Raw genomic sequence first — 13,404 nt, 5'->3', positions numbered from 1 at the left:
GGATGCCAATTTAGAGCCACGTTTTATTATATTACCGAATGAATTTCTGCATGAAACTTGATACGCTTAAATTTGATGTCATGAGGTTCAAATCGATAGGTACCACGTTAAAAATGGCCAACTACACGATTTTTAATTATTTTTCAAATTTAAGGTTCAGAATATGGAAAAAGGACTTTTGCCTAATGGACAAAGGTGACTTTCACAAAAACTTGATACTTTTTCAAATGGAATGGGTTCATAAAATTATTTTTCCTTGAAAGAGAATTCAAAGAGCATTTTATAAAATTTTGAACCACTCCATTTTGATTTTTCTAGATTAAGGTATGGATTTTTGAAATTGGGCTAGAAAACTGGATTTTTTACCTGATAAACAGTAAAAATCCGAAAATCCGCATTTTTCATGGATTTTGAGCCCAAGACCATCCAATGTGGTCTAAAATGGTTTTGATTACACCCTAAGTGGATCTGATAGTAATATGTGACACATAGGATCAAATTTCCCATCAAATTGAGTTAGTTCCTTAATAGTTCTACCCTTAGGTTGTTCATTAATCCTATTCTGGCCATAATTTTCTCCTTGCCCCTTATTACCATGATTATTAGGTTTATTATGATTACTATTCCCATTCCCACCGTTTAGACCATGAGGAGGTACTTCAGCCATGATTTCTTCTTCTACTTCCTCACTCTCACTAGATGAATGGGATAGGTCTCGTAAGATAAGCAGGCTATGAGCTCCTGTATGTCTACCTCTCCTACCCCTATGTGCTCTAAGCATGCACAATTACTCAAAAATTCAAGCACAAAAAGAGTTCAAGAAAGAGGTAGTTTCAAAACCATGTATTTACCAAGTGTGTCGTTCAAAATTGAGGCAAACTTAATGATTTCAAATAGTGTTCAGTGAGTTTGAGGTGTATGAAGTGCTATACACTCTCAAAGTATGTGCAGGAAGTGAAACTATGTAAAAAGAGTAAGTCTGGATACTCAGAAAATTTTTCAGTGGAAAACTAGTTCAAGTTGCGACTTGGGTAATCCAAGTCGCGACTTGAGTGCACAGAAAGCAGCCCTAAAAGGAAAAGGAAATGAGGTCGTGACTTGCAAAAGTCTAGGTCATGACTTGAGAGGAGATAATGGTGGCTCAACCTATTGCAAATCTGCATAATGGGAGAGTGTCTGTTCGTGGTAGCTGCCCGCCTTAGGTGTAGAACCTCCGAAACCTATTCTAAAATGCACAGCTTCATTAATGCACTCAGGTCGTGACCTCAGGAGTGTCAGGTCGTGACTTAGGTGGTTTAGTCACAATCTTAGAAGCTTCATGTCGCGACGTGGGAAAACAGAGAGCTTTCATCTTGACTTAGTCCAAAACGCATAGTTTCATTAAAAAGGCATCCAGGTCGCAACCTCAAAAGCTTTATGTCACGACCTGGGAAAATAGAGAGCTTTCATCTTGACTCAGGTCCAAAACATGTAGTTTCATTAAAAGGGCATCCAGGTCATGACCTCATAAGTCCATGTCGCGACCTGGGGAGGCAGAACACTCCAAACTCTTGTGTTTTGGTCCTTGTAACATTTTGGCTCCATCCATGCTCTATGTTGGTTCTTGGGTCCTTCTCCAATTGCCTGAAAATCACGACAAAGAGCTTTGTAAACACCAACTGATTACTGATCAAGGCAATTAAAATTTAGGAGAGAAAAATGACCCTTTTTACTCCTTAAACAGCAAAATGCAATGTATGACTCAATGTAATCAAATGGATATAAATGCATGTATAATGAGGGTAAAAGTGTTGCAAAACATTAGAAAACACTTGAGAAAACCATATATAAAGATTAGATTCTATCACCTTGATTCCACTAGGACCTGCCTTATCCGGTCTGGGTCTAGGTCCCACTACACTTTATGTATCATCTTGTAGCTCTCCCTCTCTGATTTGATTGGAGGCTATAGTAGATTTAGCTACACTTTCTGCATCATTTTGGAGTCATTTTTCTCCCAACAGCCATTTCTTTTCTTGTACTTAATTCAGCTCATAATACACAACCCAACTACTATAGATAATATACAATTCAAATCCAAGTCATTTAGCAACCAATAGCATAACATAACATAACAAATAGCAGTTTATAACATCAAATAGTGGTCCAGAACCTTTGCTCTGATACCAAAAATGTCACACCTTATTTTTATACCTTATTTTATCTCATTTGAAACCATTTGGGACCATTAGTTATGGCTCAAAGTCAGAAAAATTTAAACTTTAAATTTTTTGAAATTCGGGTTACTATTCATTATAACCCTAATAAAAGCCAAACTTTGAAAAATTATAACCAATTCTAGAAAAATCAAAATAAGATGGTTCTAATGTCTATGGAAATCTCTTGACATGCTCTTTAAAGGAAAAATACTCATGGCCATCCAAAACTCATCCATTTATTCTAGATTTTGTTTAAATAAATAGTTACTGATTCTCAAATTTTTATATTATTTACGGATTATATTGGGAAGAAGAAGGTTAACAAATTATTAAGAGAGAATTACCATGAGGCCCCATACAAGGAATTTAATTAGCAAGAAATTCTAACAAAAGGTGACCAGCGTGAACCTCTTATTCTTCCCTACTTTAGAACTTATCATTGCACGCATGCTCTTTAGTTGTCAATGGATTTTAAGGTAATTAAATTCTTTCTTTGGATTCTAATTGTAATTCTCCTAACTATTAATCCTACCTCTAGTACTTATTGTAAAATATGCTTAATTTATTTGGATGGATTAAGCAACTTATAGTTAAATTAGCTATTTGTAGAAAAATATTTGTCCTTTTTCTTAAATTACCGTCTTAAATTATTTACATTGAAACTATCCTTAATAACTCCTCTCAGTTCTTGACATGTGCATTCAATACAAATAGTTTGGGGGAAAAAAAGTTCCCTTGTTTCATTGAAAGACAATACATATACACTTATAAGACCTTAATTAATTTTATAACTTGTGTGCACTGAAATTACCATTGACAACTCCCTTAACATGCGCAATAGATAAAGATAGTTTGAAATTACCATTGACATTGATATCTTGAATCTTAATAAAACATTCTTAAATACTAATATATTATATTTAATTTTTAAAATAACTATTATTGTTATAAAAAGTCATTAAAGGACTACAAATCTATATTTTTAAAGTTAAGGGACTAAATTAAAAATTATATAAAATCAAAGGACCAAATGTATACTTTAGCCAAAAATAATAAGTATGAGCGATATAATAAATTAATGTTGTATATTTAGGACCAAACTCTATTACCCAACTAACTCTTGTGCTCTTGTAATCCTTAATATAAGACCTAATTAATTAATTTGAGTAGATTAAGTAGCACTACAAAAAAAACATGTGATTAGCGACATAATTTTTATTTAGCAACAGAATTAGTGATGGATTAGCCATGGAATTGCATTAGTAATAGAATTAGTAATGAAATTTGTTCTATTGCTAAATTTTTCTGTCATTAATTGGATTAGTGACGGAGAGACAAAAAATTTCTGTCACAAATTAGTGACACAAAAATTTTATAGCAAATCCCTTGCTAATCGATTTTTTAAAAAAAAATTAAAATGCCCCATGGCGTCTCTGCCAGCCGCTACCCCATCAGCGGTAGCGGCTGCCAGCTACTTCCACATGTCACTGCCACCTCACCTCCACCTATCCTGTGTCACCATCTCACATGCTATCTTGTGTCACCACATGTCACCACCACATAATTCTTTCTCAAAGTAATTTCTCTATGGCTTAAACCAAAGACCTCATCTATGCACAAATGCGGCTCTACCAATTGAGTTGCAATGAACTTACTAACTTATCATACAAAATTATATATATATAATATTCTTTTACATAAACAATTACGTATACACATATATATTATTAAAAACTAAAAATAAACTATATGATAATTTTAATCATAACTATTTTTATGAAAAAATAATTTTTAAAGATTTGTTTTACTATTTATTTTATAGTTTTTTATTTTTTTTAAAAATATTTTTAATATAATATTAATTTCTAGTGACTCTAATTTTGAATTTTAAATCGTAAATAATTTTTTCATAAATATATTTTTTGAATTTAATTTTTTAATTAACATTGATAAGATATATAATTTAATTATATATGTATTATATTACATTATATTATATTATCTATATGTGTTTTATACATTTGATGAAAATCATTTATAATTAGCAAAAAAATCTTGTTATTCAAAAAATAGCTACTATAATAAATCTAATGAATTTTTCTATATAAAAAAATTAAATAATTTGAATAGATTATGATAAGCAGCATTCTCTTACTTTTATATGTATCCTATATAATTTATTTTCTTAAAATCCTTTATATATACCATTTGTTTTTACGTTGAAGACCAAAATCAATATATATATATATATATATCAAGGGTATTAATTATATCATAATTAAATTTTATTGTTTAATTATTGAAATTCAAAATTCATTTCAACATTTGTTTGATTTATAATCATAAATAGAGGTATTCATCTAAATTCATTTTTTCAGCTTTGAATTTCTATCATATATTACATCTTTCAATATATTGTACATATAATAGGATTATTTCTTTTTTATCTATTTTATAAGAAATTTATTAATATTAATATTCTAATCATATTTGTTTAATTATTATTAATAATTAAGACAAATTGATTTTAATGAAATATAAACAAGTTTTTTAAGAAATTGTCTTTTTATTCTCAGTATGTATTTTATGATAAGATAAATGATAATGATACATTCATTAAGACCAATTCCACAAATATATTACTTTCTTTTACAATTGAAAATATATTTAAATCATTATATTCTTAATTATGTTATTATGTAAATTGTTGTAAGAGTATAATCTAAAATAATGAAATTTAAAATTAGCAATAAATTAGCGATGGAATTACAATGGAATTAGTGATAGAATTTTTTCTAACAATAACTTAGTAATAGAAATTAGCAACAGAATTTTTCTGTTGCTAATTCCATCACTAAAAATTTTGTAATTAAAATTAGCGGCAAAATTAGTGTCAGAAATTTTTGATGGATTTGACTCTGCAACTAATTTTGTTGCTAAATATTTACTGACAGAATAGTGATGGAATTTAGTGACTGAATGTCCAACACTAATATTTGAGACAAAAAATTTCATTTGTAGTTAATGATGCCTCTGTCATTAAAACACTCAATTATTATATGTCCCAAATAATTTGTAGTTTATAATCAACCTAGGTCATTACTTCCAATGAGTAAGTTTTGGGTTTCTTTAGGTAAGAATTTAGGTGATGAAAAATGCAATAAAATGGACCTAAACTAAAATACTTAATATTAAATCTAAATATAAAATGCAAATGGCCGAAGATCTACATGAAAATTAAATTAAACTAAATGAGTGCAAACGCAATTTTGGGGGGATTTTTTTAGAAGTAAAGATTAAAATGCTAAAAGGAAAATTAAGCAAAAAGCAAAGAAAATTAACAAGCAAAATGAAGAATTTTATTCAAGTATGGTAGAGGGAACAACTTAGGATTTACAAGAAGTTAACTTTCATGGCTCAAATCAATTAATTAGACCAAAGAGAAGTAACAAGAGAGTGGAATTAATAAGTTCAATCACTTGCTGGAAACAAGGGGAACCCTCAAGTTCAAAATCACTTGAAATATTAGAGAACTCATAGCGGTATAAAGCTAGTTAATTAAACCATTAAAAACAACAACAACTTATTAAAATTAATTATGGAAAGGGTTAATATAAACTTTGATTCTTCAAGTTTACTCTTATGTTGGTTTCGGTTTCTCAAATTTCTTTTCGTTTAAAATATTGCTCCTTATAATCAAATAAAAACCTGGACTATTTTGCTCTTTGAGGAACCAAAACCTATAATTTGAAGCTTGAGGAACTAAAACTAAAATGAAGGCAAATTTGAAGGACTAAAGATTATATTAACCCTTTTGGAAACTATATCTAAAATTATCCAATTAAATAATCAAATAATTTACCAACTCAATTAAATAATCAAGAGGTAAAAGAACCCAAATTTGTAATTCAAACCATATTGATAATTAAATCTAAAATGAAAACTTAATTATAAATTCATACAAGAGTTCACATACATAAATTCCAACAAGTATCTTAGCACAAATATAGTCTAAATATCAATCCAATCTAAGAATAAAAAGAACAATTTAAAACTAAATTGTCTCAAAATAATACAACTTAAAATTATTTAAAACTAAATAATCTCAAAATCTTGAATTAAAAAGATAAATAGAACATCACTCCCTTATAATCTTCAAGTACTAGCCTAAGATTCTAACCTCTTCTATGTTCCTTTCAAGTTGTCTCCCAAAAGACTTAAGCTCCTATGGTATTATCTCCCCCCCCCCCCCCCCCAAGCTACTAGAAATCACGGTCATGGTCAATGAAGAATGGAGGGCAGATGAATCTATGTGGTCCGTGGAATGAAGGCATTGGTGATTGATGATTAGTTGACTTCCGTGAGTGGAGTAAGAGGGTAGAAGGACATGGATTGATGGCGGTGAGAGAGCATGATGTCGCGGTATGAGAAGCAAGAAGGATGGTGAGAGGTAGCGTGTTGCGGGGAAAGAGAGAACGTCCCCCAGGGAGGTGGCCAGCTGGGTTAATTTAACAGGAGAAGAGGGAGTAATTCATATCAAAATTAAATATTAGATGTACACCCAAGATAAGCAAAAAAATTGGAAAACTTGTCAAGAATTAATCTTTCTAAAAATATGAGAAATATTTCTAAAAAAATAGGAAATATTAATTTCAAGCTAAAAATAAGAAATCACAAAATATTTATATTTTCAATTCAAATCTCGAGTTTTATAAAAAAAATCCCACAATCAATTAATTAATCCAATAATACATAAAAAAATCTATTTAAGCCCAAAATATCATTTAAATCCTAGATTAATATGGCATATAATATGTAAAAATTGAGCTTTAAAGTCAGTTAAATTAATTATATGATATATTTTTCTTAAACATCCTAAGTATCTTCCTTAATTTCCTCTTTGCTCTCCTATTTGATTATTGTTGAGAGAATATCAAGAAGATTAATTTGAAAAAAAATTGATAAATATGTAAAATAGGTCTTATATTAAAAATATGAGAAGTATTAAGAATCGAAGAGTATTTTTTCTTATAACAAGGCTAATGATTCAGGCATGTCGATAGCAGCATGATGAAAGAAAACTAGTTACCAGAGCCTCCTGTGAAGCAATAGGAAGGAGACGCCCGTCTCTCGGTCGGACATTGATAGACCAATAGAAGCCTCCTCAAAAGGCCCTACATAGAACGCCTCCGGTCTCTTGGTCGGACGCTGATAACCCAATAGAAGCCTCCTCAAAAGGCCCTACATAGAAGAAAATTACGACACAACATTGAAGTTTAAAGAACATAGAAGTCTGCAGGAAATATAAGATCTTTTACCTTCACCAAGACATCCTCCAAGACTCCTTCCTTCTGTCAACAAGAGAAGCAATTAGATTTGTAGGCTTAAGATCCACACCTTGAAGTTGTTTAAAAATCACTAGCTGAAAATTTTAAATCTAAACCATTAAAATGATTTTGAATGGTTTAGATTTCACTGCAGCAATAAGCGCTGAAACTAATTCCTCATAAAAGTTAGTAGAGGACTCTGATTTATTCTAAATACAAGTTTTCAATTCATTTAGTCACCTAAATTTATAATTTGTTTTCTAAATTGTCTATTAATTACACATATTAAGGAAATAGTTTCCAATGGTGTAAATAATTAAAATGGATATTTTAAGAAACCAACACATATTTCTTTATACAAATAACTGATCTGAGTAACTCTTTTTAATATCTATTAATTAGTTATCTAACTTATACATTAATTTAAGATTAGAGGAGCTAGCTACTCATCTAGCTAGCTCCCCAATACCTGGATGTTCTCTACATATAACAATAAATGAATGATTAAAATAAGAATTCGGATGGTCTTAATGGTCTCTGCTTGTGGTAACAATGAGTGATGTCTTATTAAGCTAGATGGTGAATAAAATCTTATCACACCAGGTCACAAAATTAAAAAGAAAACATCACCAATTTCCATATTCCTATTTAGCCCAACAATAATCGTTGGAAAAAGAAAAAATTAGCCCAACAATCCTCCATTGAAAGGTACATCTGCATAAGGAATCCATGTCTCTCCCAGTGTAAAGTTAGACACGGTAAAGTTAAAAGCTTGTTCAGCATTCAAAACACAATAGCCCCCCCAGTGAACTCTCTTGCTTGTATCAGCCCCTGGTCCATCATTTCCAAACTCACCATAAAACAGTGTGTCTAACCCTCGCGTCCCATTCCACTCTAACCATCCACAAGGCTCAACGAAGTCTCCAATATAAGACTCCATAACCACCGTTCTAGAATAATCCTTCCATGGCCGACCCAAGTAAGTGAGGGCCCGGCTGTTGCCGCCGCCACCGGCATTGTCGTCGGCAGTGAGAAAGGTGCAATTTTGCATGGAAATGCCGGTGTTTTGGTTGGGGTCCTTTCGGCCTTGAGCAGTGATGGTGATCTTCTGTCGAGGAAGAGGGGCTCGAGTGTAGATGTTGCAGTTCTGGAAGACGGCGGCGGCGTTGCCGAAGATGAAGTCGACGGTGCCGTAGATGAGGCAGTCGCGGTAGAACTGCCGGAGAGAGTGGACGTACAGAGTATCTTGGTAGCCCTCAAAGCTACAACGATAGAAAATGGAGAGATCGGCGTTGTTCCTCACTGCTACGGCTTGGTGCTTCCCTGGGCCTGCTGTGTTCCTGAATGTAACATCCACTGCCACAAATCTATCTCCGGATACAGCTGCATTGTTATTAAATTTAAAATAAAGATCTGAGAACAAGAAGTTAAGGGCATCTGTGGTTTTTGGTTTTAAAACAATTTTTTGTTTAAAAAAAATAAAAGACCACTTTTGAAAACTTGTTTTCTTTTGAAAATTCGCTTTTCTCCGGAAAAACCAAAACAAAAAATCAGAATGTTTTTTAATGTTTTATTACCTTTTGTTCTATAAAATTAGAGACGATACGAAAAACACTATATTTTCATTAATGACAATCATGATGATTGAGAAAAAAACCTATTCTTTCATTTCATTATTTGCTTTACCATTTTAAATTTGTTTTTCAAAATAATAATTCAAATGTATATATTTTATAATTTTTTATTATTTCTAAATTTACTCTACATAAGTTTTCTAAGAACATAAAAATAAAAAAAAATATCAGCCTTATTTTTTTTAATTTTGGTATTTTTTGGACAAACGAGAAAAAGAATGAATAAGTGATTTAGTTTTCAAAACAAAAGTGTACATTTTATTTTATTTTAAAAAATCAGATCTTCCTAGTCGTAAATGTAAAAGCTGATTGAGAGATTTACTTTTATTTTAAACAAATACCTCAATATCCTTTGTCTATTAAATTTATAATTTTAATTTGAAGTTTTTCCCAAATTATTTGTATACTGATTGAACATATCCAAGGAAATTAAAAATAGCATCTTAGTGTTACCATGTATAGCACAATTATTTTTTTTATAAATAACTAACTTAACTAATTTTTTTGTAAATATAAATTAGTTATTTAGCTCAAATATTTAAGACTACAATAAATTGAATCAAACATGATCACAAAATAAGCAGAGAACAGAGAAAAAGGGCATACCGAAGGTGGAGGAATTGTAAGTAGTCCAACCATCAACGACATTATGATTGCCCGTAATGACAGTGCGACCAATGCCATCACCAATGAGCAACACATTCTTCTTATCATTAGGCACCAAAACGTATTCCTCATAGTATCCTTCTTTTGCGTATATGAGGAAGTAGCCATCTTGAGGGCTTGTGTTGCTCGGAGCGGCAGCAATGGCGGCTCGGATGGACGTGAAGTTGTCTGAGCCGGAAGGACTCACGACGACAAACTCATTCAGCAGAACCCCTTTCTCCTCGCTTTCTTCCGTAATGCCTTCCTTTCTGTTGCAATTCGATGGCTCCTCGCAACCATACTTGTCCCGAAGAAGCTGCATATATTGCCACGGTAAGTTATAAATAGTACAACTTTTATATATAAACTCTATGAAAGATTTTCAACACATCTCAATTGACTCTGCAATGTTATCTTTATTTCTTCAATATTTTTTGTTTTATTTCAATAAGGTTTAAATACTCCCCAAAAAAAAAATGCAATTTTCAATAAGGTTTCAAACCACTTTACTTAGACCTTAATGAAATGGAACAAAAATGCCAAATCACTTAAACCAGCTATTATTGGTAACCAGGCGAAAATAGCGGGAGAAAGCACTATCCTACAGATAATTAATGTCACGTGCACGCTCTGATGGCAATGTCCTAAAAACCAAGGCCCCACGTGACTGATGATCAAGTGTGAAGTTTAGGCATCGCCAACCTTAATTACGGTATGGGACAATGTGATTTGGATCTCTTTTAACTAAATTCTTACTCCCCCATCCTAAATTTAAAAGCTAATTAAGGAATTTAGGTTATTTGAAAATATTAGATCTCAATATATTTCATTTTTTAAATTTATAATTTTTTTATCAAATAATTTCTTTTGATTACATATATTACAAAAAAAGTTTTATATAGAGTAATGTTCGTTACAAATGATCAAAATGAGTATCTTAGATAAACAAAGCATATTTTTTAGAAATAATTAATGCAGTTAATTTTTTAAATCTTTATAAATTAGTTGTTTATGTTTAATTTCGGTGGAAGTAATGTTTTAGTAAGCCATGCCACATTTTCAGATTGACAACTGTAGTAGTATACTATACTGATAATTTTTATCTATAGGCACTAATAATGTTAATAATTGTTTCATAAGGAAGTCAAATAAAATTCTCTCTTAGTTGGCAAAAACGAATAATATTCTCCCTTAAATATTAATGCAGCAATATGCAGCTTTTGAAATTGATCATGCCATTGACTAAAGTCAGTAAACCAATTAATTACTATATAATATATTGAATGTATAAATTTAAATTTAAATTGCTTGTAAGTTTTATAAGTCAAATTATTATATAATTATCTTGGTGATGAAGCCTCAAATTAGCCATGGTTGACTGAGTTTATTAAACTACTTATAGCTAATTAAAGATATAGTTTTTTTTTGCCCTTAATATAAGTTATTTTATTAAATTTATTATATAAATGTATAATTTTACTCCTAATTTATTGTTAGGTAGAATGTTATATTTTTTTTAAAAGTGTATATATCAAGTGGAGATAAAATTATAAAATTATTAAATTTGAAGGTAAACTTAATGAGGTTTTATTTTCCAACAAGTTAATGAGGCTTATGATTTTTGTTGATTTTAATGAAACATATTGAAAACGCATTGTAAATAGAATTAATTAGATGATACTCTACTTACTTAATTTGTGTGAATTTTAATATTTGACTTAGACTTATGAATAGAGGAATTAATATTTTATAATCTGCAATTAATGAACAATCTTGTGTATGTGCTGTACAAAATAGAGACACAGGAGACCTCAGAGATAGATTATATAATTAATTAACAAGATCTAAGTTTAGATTTACAATTACAAACTATATATAATTAAGAGGGTTATCAAATCTCAAATCAATCAATTACTAAATGATAACTATTAATTAACTCATGTATAGATGTTACAAGAGTACCCCATCATCCCACGCATGCATGCCCGTTGACCTAACTAATTAATTACTATATATAAATGTTTAAATTTAAATTTCTTCTAAGTTATTTAAAGTTTCCATTGATAGATTTAAGTCAAATTATTTTATCATCACCTTGGAAGCCACAAATTAGCCATGGTTAACTCAGTATATTAATAGTATTTTACCCATTGCAATTAATGATCAATCCTTGAATGGTGTGCGCATGTGTGATGTGCCGTGGATGGTCAAATCAAAGCAGTAACATATCAGAAATCAAATGATTATCAGGATCCAATAAATTTTGGCAAATCTCTAATGATCGCTAACATGATTATTAGACTAAATTACAAAATCGCCTAAAATTTATGTCATATATTTGAAACTTCATCATAAACCTTTTTAAAAACATTTACATTTACACAAATATAATAACTCACATGTATACTGTTAGTTTTGTTTATTAATTGTCCACAAAAAACTTAATGCTTAAGAGATTCATTTGCATATAACTCAAAGTTTAAATAATTTATATGCGTACAAAAATAAAGTTTAAGAGCAGGTTTATTATTAAATTTTAAACTTAAGAAAAGTTACTTGTATTACATGATTTAAAAAAAAGGCTAATGAAAGTTTTATGTAATCTAATTATTAAATTAACAAGAGGGGAAAAATCGCATTAATTACCTTCTCAAGCTTCTCAAGCGGCTGCCTAACCTTGTTTGCGTGACTAGGAAGGCCATGTTCGCCAACCTTATGCTTCTTCATATATCTCTTTAGAGCATGAGTGACCAATCCTAGAGACACACTATACAGCCGGTTCACATTGTCCAACGGCACGTTCAGTGCCTTAGCAATACCGTTCTGCGCGCCACCAAGCCGTCGTAACAAGTGTCGTGGTTGGTCGCCACTGCGCTGAGAAGCGTCTGGATCTCCTCCACCAGCTCCGGGCTGGACGCCTCCGCCGACTTGAGCACCAACTTGACGGACTCCAAGTAATTTACGTTCAACTGGTTCAGCTCCATGCAGTCAATCAGTGCCACAATCTCGTCGCGGTTCGGAACAGAAGAGGAGGAACGGCCTTGCTTTTTGAGGAATTTGTTGAACACTTTAACGAGTTTCTTCGCTTGTTTGAGACTTTGCTTGATTGAGAACTTGCCAAGTGAGTAAGGATCTGATGGTGAGTAGCGAATGGCTGAGAGAATGGAACGACATAGTTTTGGGTATAATGTGGATTTGCAGGCTACAGAGGGAGAAGCAGGAGGAGGAGGAAGAGGTTGAGCCAGTAACAGTAATGGTGGTATGAAGAAAAGGAAGAAGAGAAAGAGAAGAGAAGAGAACAAAGGAAGGAATGACATGGTATAGTGAGGCATGATAAAGGAGAATGATTATTATGAAGGTAGCTGGCTAGGGTTGATAATGTTAATGAGGTTTGATTCGAGACTTTGTTGTGTTGAGGGTGATGATAGATGATAATGAGATTGGATTTTATAAGGGAGAGAAAGAGGTGAAGTTGAGAGCAAGCATGTGAAAGCGCGTGGAGATTTATTATTGGGCATAGAAGACAATGCGGGTTTTGTCGGTTTGAGGAAACACATGCAAAGGGAGGCAAATTTAATGCGTTCCGGAGCATCAGAACGT

The 13,404-nt window shown here is 31.6% G+C and overlaps 1 pseudogene; it reads right to left on the bottom strand.

The window, feature by feature from the left end:
* Positions 1–8,207: 8,207 nt before the first annotated feature.
* On the bottom strand, positions 8,208–13,121 carry LOC114757765 (probable pectinesterase/pectinesterase inhibitor 25; annotated as a pseudogene).
* Between the last annotated feature and the right edge of the window lie 283 nt (positions 13,122–13,404).

This window comes from Neltuma alba, unplaced genomic scaffold, assembly GCF_004799145.2.
Source record: "Neltuma alba isolate B1F8T4 unplaced genomic scaffold, ASM479914v2 tig00010627_pilon, whole genome shotgun sequence".
Taxonomy (NCBI): Eukaryota; Viridiplantae; Streptophyta; class Magnoliopsida; order Fabales; family Fabaceae; genus Neltuma; species Neltuma alba.
Note: the sequence above shows the minus strand (reverse complement) of the source record. Positions and strands in the feature narration are given on the sequence as shown.